The sequence below is a fragment of the Excalfactoria chinensis genome, chromosome 10, assembly GCF_039878825.1.
Source record: "Excalfactoria chinensis isolate bCotChi1 chromosome 10, bCotChi1.hap2, whole genome shotgun sequence".
NCBI classification, from domain to species: Eukaryota; Metazoa; Chordata; class Aves; order Galliformes; family Phasianidae; genus Excalfactoria; species Excalfactoria chinensis.
Window position 1 is genome coordinate 15,514,252 of NC_092834.1, and position 15,129 is coordinate 15,529,380.

General features: G+C 40.9%; 1 long non-coding RNA gene across 1 annotated transcript in view; it reads left to right on the forward strand.

The window, feature by feature from the left end:
- The window catches only part of LOC140256551 (uncharacterized), a 28,014-nt gene extending 22,705 nt beyond the window's left edge, over nucleotides 1-5,309 (forward strand). Inside the window, exons 3-4 of the long non-coding RNA XR_011904807.1 lie at nucleotides 2,162-2,351; nucleotides 5,143-5,309. This is a non-coding gene — a long non-coding RNA (uncharacterized lncRNA). The remainder of the gene's footprint in view (nucleotides 1-2,161; nucleotides 2,352-5,142) is intronic.
- Nucleotides 5,310-15,129: the final 9,820 nt, after the last annotated feature.

Below are 15,129 nucleotides of genomic sequence, written 5' to 3' on the forward strand. Positions count from 1 at the left end.
TATACATGTAGTTTTTGCTTTCTGTTTTGCATGTACATGCCATGAAGAAGATGGCCAATAATCCTCATGTACTGCACACTTCTAAAGGAGTTTTCTTGTTTGATGCAGAGTGCATTCCTTAGAGAATAACAAGGGCCCATGGGAAGCTGATTGACACCTCTGACCCTTGCTGAGCAGGCTGAGGTCATTCTAGGGGTCGTGTTTTGATCTTCTCCTTTAGATCAGCACTGAGTGGAGGGGATTAAGAGATTGTTTTCTGCAGGCTGTGCAAGGGGTCTGCTACTGAGGAGTGCACTGAAAAGAATGTTAGTCATTCCCACTGACTGCTGTGGGAAATTCATAGGATCACTGCATCAAGTGCTGGGATTGCTGGAGAGTTTTAAGATAGAAAGAGCCTCTGGCAAAGTATATTTTATCTAGCTGTGGTGATTCTACAGAAGATGCTGTTTTACTGCATATTGATTTAAGGTATGTAATTCATGGAGGATTGACATATTTGCTATGTTTTTTCCAAGTGATTTATAATAATCTTAAATTTAGATTAAAAGAAAAACATTAAGTATTTCATCCCAAATTTATTTCTTGCCATTCCTTTTGCCCACATGAAACTTCATTTATGGCTCTCTGGATCTCAGCATTTAAGGGAAAGGCAGCTTGCCCTATAAATTGCTATCAGTCCCAATGCTTGCCTTAATCCACTGCTTAACAAAACTATGTGCTTGAGAGTCACTTCACTCGACCTACTGGTATTAAAAAGCAATATCAAAGAATGGTTTGGGCTTGAATAAATCAGTGCAGAGAAAGCAGTTCTTCTGGGGCACAACTTAGAGCCCAGACTCTGGCATTGTTCACTACACTCTGGCAGCCGAGTTCAAGAATCTGTTCTCTCTTCCTAAGTTCAGCCTGTCTGATGCAAGGGACACACCCCCACAGCATGATGCAATATAGCCACAGGAAAACTGCACTCCTCCAAGTATTCAGCTGTGGTGAGAAACACAGTTTATTAGACAGTGATTTCAGGACAGTGCAAGTTTTCCCACTTCCAAGAACAAAAATGGGAAGGTGTTAGAAAGGATAACTTTAAAGTTGTTAGAGGCCTATGCTGCTGCCTATCACCACAGAATGTAAACGTGTTCTGTGTACTATAGGTAGAGTATCAGTTACATCAAGGGAGTATTCTCTTTCTTCCCTTCATATAGTTATGAATGGGAAATACAAATTGTAATAAATTGGTAGTTTATGCAGTTGAAGAATTACTATATTGGGCTCATTGTGCTTTTTTTGCGTCAACTAGTGTGCCTTAGCCAAGGAGTACTGTTCTTTAACTGTTTCCTCTTTCTACATCTCTGACTAAATTGTAACTTTGCAGTTTGTTGATGCTGGAAAAAAACAGCCAGCCACTGCTTCCACATTGGTTCTAATCTTACAGTAGTGAAAGTCTGAAGTATGAGATGAAGTTATGAAGTTATTTGCTATTTTACTTGCATCTTGAACAGATGGATGGCACCACCTCCCCAGGCTGGAGAACCTTTCTTTTTTTTTTTTCCCCTCTCTCTTATGGTTTCAAAATGAAGCCACATAAAACCAACCCCAAATACCTGTCTGCTGACCAGAGCTGTTAAGTTCTGGTGCCAGGGAAATGAGCCTGGCCTGACTGGACTCATTAAGTTAGCCGGGACACTTGAGGATAGCTCAAAGATGAGCATTAGGGGAAAGGCAGGGAGTAAAACTAACTTCTTACATGTGCATATATTAAAGGAAACCAGCTGCTCAAAAAACGTGGTGAGTGAATGGCACCACAGGCTGTCTGCTAAGAGAGAAGTGTCTGGAGGTTAATGGAGATGGCTTCTTATACAGCAGTCCTCGAAGAACAGAAGTATTGATCCCTCTCTGCTATCTCTTTATTATCAAAATGACTTTCTTCTTGGATTCTAAGAAATGGTACTTCTAGTTTCTGAAACTGTTTTGCAAGAATGTTAAAGGGATTATTGGACCATCCTAGCACAAATTATCCTCATGGGAAGATCTAAGTGGTAAATACCTTCTTCTGTTTACAAGCAGTTGAGCTATACTGGTTTGACACTGTAGTTGTTACTATTGCTGCTAATTTTGTGTGCTTTGTTGAATGTGCTCCACTTTTAATGCTTTTCTGCTTCTACAGAAACAAAGCAATGGTTGAAAAAATGGAACTGACAGCAACTATGAAGCTTAAGTTTCCATATCTTCCTTCTTTGACATGCCTTGAGAGTTCTACGACATTTCAAGAGATACCGTATGTCACAAACAGAAGCCTAAGCTACCTGCTGTTTGTTGCTAGTGCTGATAACTCCATCTTCTAACTGAAGTCCAGTGTGAGTAACCATCATTTTCCTACTTAAAATTTCTCTGCATTTTCAGTTGGATGTGTTTGTTACATTCTGAGTTAAACTATGCAGTTTAGCAATTGTCAAATGGCGAGGACCAACTCTTAGGTCTGTTTTGGGTGAACCCTCTCTTGGAAAAAGGAGAGGGGGAATGTTTATTCCTTTAAATGTAGTTTGTGGGGCTGTTCCACAGAGCTCTTCATAGAGTTCAGTATGCATGTTCACTGCAATGAGAAAGAAATACAGTGGGTTGCAGCTAGTTGGAATTTGTTATGTGATCAATTGCCATGAGGAAACAACCCTATCAGACTTCAGGTTTTGTCTCGATTTGTTTTACAGCAGATTTGTTTTTCCTTGTCCTGAGCTCCTCCTACATGAATGTTGTACTGTTGAGTCCTTACAAGGAGGAGAGGTTTGTTTACTGCATCAAAAACAAGTATGGGACAAAGAAGAATGGATATTTTTCAATATGATTTTTTTTTTCTGTCTGACTGGCATCTTTAACTAAATAAGGCAGTCAGGAAAGCAAAGTAGGGAATCAATAATGAGTATATCTAGGAAGAGGTGTTTCAGCAGTTGGATCATTATTGTCATGTTTAGGAGACCAGACTATAAGTGCATTCTCTCATGAGTATGCCTACAGTGGACAAGTGGTTTCACCTTTCTGTGCTTCAGCTCCTCAGTTCTGCACTAAGGCTAGTAACATTGCTTCATTACAGCTTGCTATAAGGGAATACCAACCTGATGTAGTTTGAAGATGTCCACTGGGTGGGAATCATTGTAGTTGTGGCACTTAGTGTGCTTTACTTATGGTCCTGGACTGTGGCTCTAGCAAAGGCTGTGACACTTATTCCACACTCTACTCAATGAATATTCCACACTCTACTCAATGAACTTTCACTTAACCGCTCAGAGAGGATACAGGAGAGGGAGGAAGTCCCAGGCTGTTTTGAGTTCTTTTTAAGGGACTGGTGAAGGAGTGAGCATGCATTTGGGGCTGAGTGGTAGGGTGTTTGGTTTTTTGCTTGTTATTCCCCCTCCTCCTGAAGATTATTTGCATGTGTGTACACAGTGGGAGAAGATGCCCAACTGGGATCCAAGCATGAATGAAACAGAGCTTGCACAGTTCAAAGCCAACACAGTCTCAAATTCTTGCTCCTGGGGGGAAGAAAAAAAAAGAAAAGAAAAACAAACAACCCAGTTTCCTTTATTTTTTCCTTTACTTAAATAGATAAATAAATAAACCCCCCTCATCTTCCATTTTAAAAGTGCACACATTTAAATCATATAGATCAGTACACTTCCTCCAGGAGAGGAAGAGAGGGATATTCCTTTTCCCAAAGCCTGTTTTTAATCACTGGGTGAATTGTGAGACAATCTCTGAACATTCAGCACTTGTGGTCAGTTTTCCCCACCCAAAATGCTAGTGGTTTTTGCAGACATTCCATAAACACAGGAAGCTTTGACTGTGTCTCTAACAGATAGAGAGACAGAAAAGCAAAATACCCACCATATAAAGGCTAAGTCTAAACTTGACGTGCCAGCTCAGAACAATGATTTATGTAGTCTAGAGTCTGTTTCTGATAGTCAGAGGCAGATGTTACAAGGAGAACACTGAGTAGCAATTCTGACATTACCTGCAATTTTTTTAACTTTTAAATTACTGAATGCCTCCCTGAACTGTGGAGCTTTATACTCTGAGTCTGTATTTTAAACCTGGTTCTTTGAAGAGGAGAAAGGGGCAACATGGAAGGCTGCAAAAGTGTGCTGTGCAGAATTCCCTTGGTGTTTTGGCTTCTTGGTGACCTTGTGGCCATTGGATCCTAATTTGTACCTGCTACATTTTAGCCTTAATTATACCTACAGACGTTTCATGGACTAAACATGTTTTATCCAAGTCTTCTGTTCATCTATTTTAGGACTTCCATCACCTTACATAACATCTGATTTTCCTTTTAATGTGGGAATAGACAAAGATAAATTCTTGTCTTTTTTTTCCCCACACCACTTATTGCTTTAATATAATCTAGTTGTTGTTTACCTCCTTCTTAAATTAGTTCCTTTTACCTGTGCAATTTCTCAATGAGAAATCTTTCCTTTAGTCAGTTTCCTCACCAGTCTCTCCTTAACTTTGCTTTTGCCCACTAATACAGGTGAAGGCACACCTTTCACTTGGGAAGAGCATTTTATAATATTCTTTTCCATTTGAGTTTTAATCTTTTTGACCCCGTCAGCTGTGGGAATAATGATTTAGCAGAACTCCCCACCTTTAGCCCATATCTTTCACATGAGCATTTATATTCAGTTACAAATAGCTGAAATTCAGAACATTCTTTGTGAGGTACATTATTTCACTCTGAAATGTGAAGAGTTTTCCTGGTGTTGATCTACATTTCTCATTTCTACCCATTTAAAATTACAGAAGAGGACATGAAATCTAACAATTTCTGATGGTTTTGGTGAATAGCTGTTGAAGTAGCTGAATCTAAGGGCTTTTAATCACACATTTTGAATTTAGGATTCTGAATCACAGTGATTTCATATTATTTAGAACCAGTGTTCTTTTCACAAGTTTCTCCATTTTGAGTAATTTCCTTTAAATTCTGTGGTTTAATATGGTTAAGTTTAAGTTCAGGTGAAATCAAGGTATCACTGTCAGGGTCCTGTTGAAAGCAGTTGAATTTAGTTTGGTCAAGCTGTTCATTAAAATCTTACTTGGTTTCTGTTTAAAATCTGCCTCCAGTGTGTCCCTGCCCTGTCCTGTTCTTACTTCCTCCAGGCTGAAATCTGGAAATTCCTACCCCTCTGAGTAATGAACAAGCGTGTAATTCCTCCCTGCGAGCTCAGCTCCTTCAGATCTGAAATCAGCACAGACTCCTGGCCCTTGGCATATTTTTACTAACCTTGCTTACATGGTAGCTTTAACACCAGGTGCTCATTTTTGTTTCTAACCCTGCAATACATATAAGATGTAAGTAAAGAAATACCTTGTTTTACCAACTGATGTTGGCTTCAGAAGCCATGTTGGGCTCTGTTTATTTGTTTTTGTTTGTTTATTTTTATTGTACTGCGCTTGGGGTCCCATGGCCAAATGCCACCTGTGTTGGTGTTACGGACTGATATCAGTTCCTTTTCTTGAAAATGACTGGGAGATTATTTATTTCTTAATCTTGATTTGATAATTAAGCATAGATAATAAACTAAAAGATCTTAACAACTTTATGGCAGTAAAGGGCCAGTAGGGATAACTACTACAACAACTGTCAACATTTCTATGCTGTGTTTACGAGATTAATATACAACCACAAAAAATTGTTGCAGACAGAAACTTGGCATTAAAAGAGGAAGTCGAGGATTGGTTTTTTTCTTAAACTTGAGTTTAACCTATTTGGTCATTTGAAAGTAGGAAAAAGACTTTGTGCTTGTTTGAAGGTAGACATTCCTGACATAATTCTGGTTTCAGAGTATTTGTGGCATTAATGGAGGCCACAGGACTCTGCCCCCTACCTTGCCCCCATTCTGCCTCTCTTCAGCAAACTTTCTTTTCTTCTTTTGCATTTCATTACAGACTGTGACAGGGACAGATAAAAGCATTGTTCTGTTTATTCTTGCAGTTAAAATGATGTTGGAGTTGTGCTATAGAGGCCATTTTGAAGTCCTGATGAATTTGTCCAGGAAATGCAATTGCTTTGTTGACTGTATGATGTTGGGATGTCCTTATGCCCCAGTACACATGTGTAAATGATACTTGCTAACAGAACAAGCTAGGAAATCCCTGTGTGTTATGTATTCTACAGCCAGGAAGACAGAAAGAAAATTTCAGGTTACGCATAGCATTTGTTCAGTCTTGAAAACACTTAAACAAATAGAATTTACTAAAAGCTTTAAAATCATAGAACCATAGAATGATTTGGGTTGAAATGGACCTTTAAGATCACCTAGTTCCAACCTACCTGCCGTAGGCAGAGGCACCTCTCTCTAGACCAGATAGCCCATAGCCTCATCCAGCCAGGCCATGAATGCTTCCAGGGAGAGAGCATCCACGGCCTCTCAGAACCTTCAGACAGTGATGCTGTGATGTTGCATTCTCAGATGTGTGATGCACCACAAGCATCACAATGACTTCAGCTGCAAGTGTCACATTTGTGAACTGGCACTCTGGAATGAGATGTAAAGCTTCAAAGGCAACAGCAGCACACCAGTTAGTGAGTGTTCCTTGATATTTAACAGAGTACACACTGGTAGTTCTCTCTCCATGCTCCCATCCTTCTAAAACAGACAAACTGAGCAGAGGTGAAAGGTGAGGGATGAATGTCAAGCTCTTTAATTTACCCCTCTGGGCAGGTCTGTGCAAAGCAGTGCATATATGGTGCTGTGGGAATTCAACTGTTGTTAATGCTTCCTCTCCAGAAAATTCAGATCGGAGTGGGGGCAAGAGGATCCCACTGTTTTTGTTTTAAAATATATTTTTCACTGAATTGAAATATGCCATACATAACATTTCTGACCAGACTATATTTTATTATTTCTATTTTTAACATATGGTGCAGGAGTATGTTGTATTTATTGTCTTCAGGGCATGCAGAAATCACAAGTATTTTTTACTATACACTCATGCAGATGTTGTATTCTGCAGAACAGAAGAGGTCCTGCAGATATCCTGTTTAATTAGAGAAAACAAAGGCCAAGCTTACTCTGCAGAAAAGACCTCCCATATCAGAGATCCCAAGTTTGGCTCCAAGCTAGCTGCTGATTCTACATAGTATAGGCAGTGCAGTATTGTGTGGAGATGCTAAGCACAGTCTGTGTCCTGGCAGTGCTCTAAGTGCCAGTTAATTAGCCTGTATACCTTCGTGTTTTCATGCAGCTAAACCTCTTTCAGTTCTGCTGCTAAGCTTTAACACCTGCTTGAGGATTTTCACAGGTTGCTCGTTATGTGACCAATACATGCCCAAAGGAGCTGAACCTGGTGATAGATGATACTGTGGGAAGGGAAAAAATTAATAATACTGGTAAATGTACTAGGATACCATTGCCTTAGGTACAGGAAATGCATTTATATCCTGGAGTATACAGACAGCAGTGTCTTTATTCAGAGCAAAGTAGTATGGAAGATATATAGGATGACAAAGAAGGTTTCGTGTGTGATATGTATGATCTGCTTCTCTGATTAGTGGGCTTGTGGAGAACTACACAACGAGGTTCATGCCTTGCTTTCACAAGAGAAATACCATGCGAAACAGTTCCACTTGGTGCAACAGCCCTGACAAAAGTATGGCTGATTGCTTGTCTAAAGCAAATAAATTTTAACTGCCTAGTAGATGCCCCAATTTTGGACACAGGATTTATTTCAGCAAACCAAACATGTGCATATTTTAACATGCGATGCACTGGTAGTCAAACATGGTAGTAGAATTCAAAAAGCACATCTTCTTTTCCTGATCCTTTCTTGGTGCCAATGTGCAGTTGTTATAGATCTGTTGCGTGCTGCCAGATGTTCCAGCAATGAACGAGATGGCAAAGTGTCCAAATGTTGAATTTAAAACCATTCAGGCTGCAAGGGGCAGTATTAAAAAACTAGAACTACCTATGCAGAAGGCACAGGCATGTCTTACACATCCCAACTTTGTAGCAGTTATCAGTTTGCAGCAAGGTGTCTGAAATTAATAGGTGCTGGTGTGCAGAACCTAATTCTGTCAGTGACCAAATACAGCTGAATGTGGCTTGGATCAGTCAGTCCGGAATATCTAAATCTGCAGTCTAAAACTTGGCAGTTGAGTACTTTTGAAGCCACTGTTGTAGAGCTGCATGCTAGAGAAGAAAATCTGTGATCAGCCTTCAATTTCATACAGATTTGTGTTCAATATGCTGCTAGCTGTGCAGCCTCTGTTAGAAACTGTTGTTCCTTCTCATAAACAGCTGAAATGAAACTGTAATCAGCAAAGTAAAGTCTTTGCAAAAAAAGAAAAGCCACTGGAGAATTCTGTCTCTGGTTCAGCCTGCTGTTGGCTGCAGAGGAACAGTGTGCAGATGATTCTTAACTTGTTAACTCCAGCCACGAACTGTCAAGAATCACTCTGGCAGAGAGCTGTAATAGTACAAGTCCAATTGTTTGCTGAGCCTATTGTCCCCCTAGACCCATGAATGTTAAAATAGCATCTAATGAAACTTTAGCTTCTGGCTGGCACTTTGCCTGCTATCCAGCTGTAACAGTTATGCCATCTGCGTGCCAGTTTTCAATTCTACTTGATTAACAATTCATACAGACCATGGGGTGGTTGAAACGGATGTTAAGCATGTGGACATGCAGAGGATTACCTCTTCAAACATTTTTATTGTTGGCACCTGTAAGCTGCTGTTTTGATAAGCATTGTTAGAACACCAGTGATTAGCTGAGAGAAGCCTGGCGATCAAAGAACACCACAAATGAGGTCTTAGGCATCTTTCAAAACAGTGCTCCCTAAGATTGATCTGTAAATTTGAAATATAAGGGCCATATTATCTTCATAATGAAAAGAAGCTGTAAGCTCCAAACAACCTGCAATGATCTTAATGCTTGACACTGTTGTCTGAATACTGAAATAAGTGTGTTGTGATACACTGAATTAACTATTACAGTACTTCTACAGAAGCCTGCAGATGCTGATCTCTGCTGTTACTCAAGTGCTGTTGTACAGCATTTCTATGGCAGTCTTGGATAGCTTTCCATTTGCTTGGGAAAGCCATTCACTTTGGCATCGTGGTATGTAAGGTGATTTTAACTAAATCATAGAAAGATATTGTTTTTCTAAAGAAATACATTATTCTTGGTGGAATTCAACAACTTATTTCACATCTTCCCTTTGGATCTGGTCATTTTAGTATTGCACTGTGACATAAAAGTATGTCCTCTGATTTCTGGGGAAGGACATTCAGCATCAAATCAGAAGTAATTCCAGGAAAGTGACTTTAGCCTCTTTTTTTCATTTCCTGGTGGGAGGTAAACCTGTGAATGTAGATCATACAGACCTATGAGTTCTGCCCAGACAGCTTTCCATTGAAAAACAGCATGAAGACTAATGAAGACATCAGGTTCTTTAACCAGAAGAGCCTTAACTGCCAGGATTTAGTGAAACGTTTCAGAGATAAAAAGGATAAGGGACTAATGAGAGGACAGATTAATATGTATTTGTTATTCCAGTGGACTGGCTTTTCTATGTTTATTATTACTGAATATCATCTGTCATGTTTAAATAATAACACATGGAGTTGCCAGCTCAAAGATCTCAGTGATATGAAATGCATATTTGCTATTAGGGAGGATGGGAAAGAACAAGCTGGGATTGTGGGATACACGGAGATATGTGTTGGAAGGACAGAGATATTACCTGAGCTACACACAATTACCTGAACCGAGACTAAACAATTTCACAGTTCTTTTGCTGTGTCAGCAGGTTTCAGGCTGTTCAAATACAAGCCCTAAAGTGAAGAGGATTAAACATTATTTCTTCTGCAATATGATGCATGATTGTTTATAAAACAATGTTGAATGCATCTTTCTTCACTGTCTTTCCTCCCTTTGAAAAAAAAGAAAGAACAAAACCTAAAAGGACAGATGAAGGAAAAAGGGAACATCTGCATTACAGCAGAGACTTTTAAATTAAGTCTTTAAATGCATGAGGCATTTTGAAATGCCTTTCAAAAGTCATCTTTTTACCTTTTAGCCTTATATAATGCATTTTGGCGATTTAATGACATATTTTCTTGAATGATATGTGCAATCCAATTGAAATTGAGTGAATGTTGATGATCAAGCACCGTGATACAAAATCTGCTTTCCCCAGAGCCAGATTCCCATCACCTATGCCAGTGTTTCTGCTTGGCTCAGAATCTCTGAAGACTCCTTTCTGCTTTCCTAGGTTATCAGTCATGAGCAGGTAGCTTGAATTTAGGTTGCATGAGTGTGGATGTATTTTCTTTCATGCTGTCCACATTCAGATGGATTGTGGTTGTATGGCAGCTTAAGAACTTCCACAAAACAAAGAACAAAAGAAGCCCATGGCTGAGGATGAACACTCACATGTACAGCCCAGACGAACCTGCTGGCTCACTTAGAAGAGCTGCTTTTCTTTTCTAGCTTTCACCTTCTGTGAACTTAGATGTATGATTTCAGTAAATTCTTAAAATGTCTTCTAGTGTTCTCAGTTGTGGCCAAGACAAGGGAGGTAGTTGTCTGCCCCGGTATGTCTGTAATACCTCCTTTTGTACTATTGCTATCAAAGGGTGGATGTCAGAAAAATCATTGGGTGTCATGGCTATTTCTTCCATTCTTGTTCTACCCCACTATTTACTGTCATCAGATGTTGTTGTGCACATCAGGAGCACAAATCTTTTAAGGATCTGTAGGGTAACTGTTCTACCAGAAGAGAATCTCCAGCAAAACTGCAAAGCTCTACTCTGGTACAGCTTATAATCACATAGATGTGGCAGTAGATGCTACAATGATAGTGTATTTATCTATATATAGCTCAGAGTAAATGGGCTTCTTAACAAGGATGGAGTTACATCTTCTGAAGGCACTGTCTGGGACAGTGGATATTTCAAGAACTTTTTTCTCACCTTGTGTTCAAGCAGAACTGAGTCTATTTGACATAGTGCAGTTCAGAAGGAAATCCACTGTATTTAGTGCCACAGAAAGTGTCAACACAAAGTTATGACTGGGCCCTTTCAGCAGGAGCAGATTACTTCCTTTTGCATCTGTTGATCCACTCTTCTTTTCAGTTGAGCATTTTGGCATAACCCGCTGGAAGCCTTTCCCCCCGTAACATATTGCTTTCCCTTTGCTGTGACCTTCCTCTTTAGCATTCTTTTCTCTTTCACATTAGCATGCTTTAAATTGAAATGAACAGGATGCTTTTTGCAAGACTATTATTTTTAAGTACCAGATGAATGCTGTTGAACTCAAGTGACTTCCGTAGAGATTTAACAGAGTGGAGCACTAGCACAGCAATGTGTAAGTACAAGCAGTTTTAAACAAACTGCTTTTCTTTATCTAGCCTAGAACTATCTGAACCTCTAGAAAGAAGGATGTGGGAAAGCAGCTCACCAAAAGCGGATGTTTTTTGGTTCTTTTGTTTGCTTGTTTTATCGTTGTGTTTGTTTTTGTCTCTGTTACTTGATTCTGCTTTATTACTTCCAGAGAATTAAAGTAGTTTTGGTGGCTATCAGATAAAGCAAACCTCCCAGTTTTAAAATGAAAAACAGCACAAAATACTGGGAGACTCAAATTTGCTGAGCTGAAAAGGAATTAGAGTGAAAGGAGCTGTGCAGAAAAAGACCTGAGATATTTTAGGACCCTTAGGTCATAAGTTAGGTCATGAGCTCCTTAGCATTTGCTGTGGCATCTGAATAGACCCTTGGATTACAGATCAGGGCAGGTGCAGAGGGCTGTACTATAAATACTTTTACCCTTAAGGAGTTCACAGATTTCATAGAGTTGCCTCGTTAAATGACAAACTGAACAGAAATGTGTTAGTTCTGAAAGGGAAGAGTATAACAACAATTTTAGAAGAAGAGATTTGCTTTCCAACAGGTCATCTCCCAGTTCTTTAATTTCCACAGCCGAAGCACTCTTCACAATTACCTTAGGAATACTGTGGACAGCCTTTAGAAGGTTACAGCATGCATTTCTCAAGTGTGAGTGGCATGTTCAGGGGTATTTCTGTACCCATTTGCTGCCCTCTGGGCATTGCAGAGAACTGACCAGCAGGATTCCTCCCTTCTATTTTCAGTCTTTCTGTTGCCTTATGACTAAGTATATATATGACCAGTTTCTTCAGGGGAAGATTTGCCATTTCCACACTTGTAGAAATATTGTCCCTTGGCTCCCTTGGTGCAAAGTTCTTTGAGATCCTTTCAGGATTAAATATATACTTGTGGCAGTAAAACTTACTTATTGACTCAGTACCTATGGTTGATAAGCCATCGCCCTGTTTCTCCCTTTGTCCAAAATAAACCTTCCATTTTTAGGAAACCTTCCATTTTTAGAAAGGCTGCAGAGGGCTCGGAAACCTTTTCAAAATGTTTGTATTTTATTTACATTTGTGCCCCTGTGGGGGAACACTGCACTTCTCAAATGACTCGTGTAGCCTTATGTGTTCATTCTGACTGACCTAATTCAAATCCTTCCTCATCTTTTAAGAGGCATGTTTTCACAGAACTGGAAGAACCAGTTGCAACATGAAGTTCGGTGTCACTTCCTGCATATTCCCCACCCCCCTAAAAAAGAGGCAACTCCAGCTTTGTTAGAAAGAGTCTGTCTGAAGGATTTTTCCAAGCCAGTCCACCTGCCTTTTCATATGCCATCAGCATCTCTGTTCAGAAATGCCTTCAGCTAGTCCAACTGTGAACAGAAAAGCAGATTCTTCTCAAGACAAATTCTGCCTGTGTCAGGAGGTCTATGGCGTGGCAGGAAACATCATGGGAGAAGCAGATTATGGCCTCATCCTTGGGATCAAAATCATATTATTGGGAAGCCTGACATGCCACATGGATTACTTACAGGAGAAGTAGTGAACTAATATGTATATACTGTGTATATATAAGGATATATACATGCATGGCTTATGTATATATTTTGTCAGTTCTTTGTGTTGGCTGCCTTGGTGTTCTAAATATATATTAATATATTAATATATATTAATATATATATATATAAAATATATATTTCAATAACAGAACTCAAAACCAGTGTAGGAGGTGCAGAACTGAGTAAAAGTGCTGCTGGGCTGTTTGTGCACCCTTTGTCAATGAGAGAGATGAGCCAGCTCCTGCAGTGGTGGGGTGCGGAGCAATGTTTTATCAGACACAGGGTTTGTGCTGCCTTCTTTTTTTGGTATACAAAATTAATTTGGATACAGCCTTTCTTCACATCCCAATTAAAAAGGGAGTGACTATAGGAGCTACTTGATTTCCAAACCTATCTCTTTTTGCCAGCTGGAAATTTCCAAGCAATTCATATTGTTAATTAAAGGTAAAGCATGCGTGCTTACGTGTGTCTATACTTTTCGTATCCTCTACCCCAGAAAAACAACAACAGAAACATCACCCAGTTTAGCCCTGTGGACGCAGAGTTGTCTTTGACTTAAACAAAGCTTATTTTTGGACATTTTCATGCATGTGGGGCCTCAGGATTTTGTTTTGCTGCGGTGACGGTGGCATCTTCCAGGCGTCTTTTGAAAAAGCATCCAGTTCCTTTCCTCTTCCCCATATCATATTTTCTCATGTATTCCAGAGGTTCCCATGTCATCGTTAACATTCCTGTAGAAAAATGGCTCTGCACGGGAATTCTTTAAGAGCCTATCAGCACCACTCCCAAATTAGCCAGACAGGACAGTGTTTGTTTAATTTCACAACATGCACTTACCCAAAGGCAAAGAGCTGCCTCACTGGATTCCCAGCCACAGTTTGCTTCTAAAGGGATTTTTCTGTGGCAGTGGATAAGTTCTCCTAAACTACGGACAAAACATTGATGGATTTAACAATTACAGTCAAACTGTTGAACAATATGTAACTAAATGCCTTCTAAATATTCACAGCACTTTAAAAGGCCCCTGTGTTGTAACTGGCCATACAGTAAAAGCAAGATAAGCAACAAGAGCAAAACTGTGCCTAAGAGTTTGCTGCAAATAAGTCTGCAGGCGTCGTCAGTGCTTTGTCTGGCGTTTTCACTCAGCCTGTGCGCTGCTGTTTGTATTTAGGCAGGTCTAACCAGTATTCTTTTAAAAAAAAAAACGATAAGGATTGTGCAGATAAGTGAGAATTTCACCCTGTGGAAAGATCCCACTTGCTATTTTTACTGCTGGAACTGTTACTTTACTGTTACTCTGAGGAGTCTGTTTTTTAAGGGAATACAGTAACAAACCATCTTAGGGATGGGAATAGGTAAGTTTCTCCTTTGCAACACACGTGTCCTGGAGACTGGCTGTGAGCTTGTGTGAACGCTGTGTGGGTCAGGGCTGCAGGCACGCTCCGGCCGTTCTCAGGGGCAGAGGAAGACACTCAGAACCCAGGGGACTTTGCTATCTGGCCGCACGGAGCCTGAGCTCTGTTACTGTAACTCTGGGCTGTGCAGGAGCTGCCCCACGGCCTGCTTTGCCGACCGCTGCCCCTGTTTGCCCTGCAAGCACAGCAAGCCACGAGCCCTCCTGCCGCGGTGACATCGGCTCAGCAGAGCCGGTGACGGCACCAGGGAGGAATTTTCTGGTGCAAGTAGTGAGCTCAGACAAAGAGGCTGCTTAGTTTTCTCTTTGTGCAACCAAATCCTCGGGGCTCGTGCACGTCTGTGTGCTTCCTGCGCTGTATAAAGGAGCGTGCGTGGTGGTGGCAGAGCGTGTTGCATCTTGCTCAGTGTGCTAAGGAGTCAGACATCTGCCACAAGCGAAAATCGGTTTCTACTTAATTACATGGTTTGTTAATTGTTCTCCAGATTGCTCGTCTCTCTTCACTGCCTCAGTTTCTCGCTGGCGGAGGGAGCGAGGCACGGTAGCAGCCGGTCCGTGTGCCGGCTTTCCCCAGGCTCCGCTCCTCGCGGCTCCGACCGCCCCGGGGGGCAGCTGGGCCCTCGTTCCCCTCCCTTTAACCCGACTGCGGTCCAGTAGAGGAGCGTGGTCGGCTCGAGAAGCGCTTGCTACCGCGGAGAGCCGTGCCGTGCCCCAGCCTCTGTCCCGAGCCGGCACTACCGCGGCTCTCCGGGTGCCTGGGCTGCCGGCAGCTCTCCGCCTGCCGA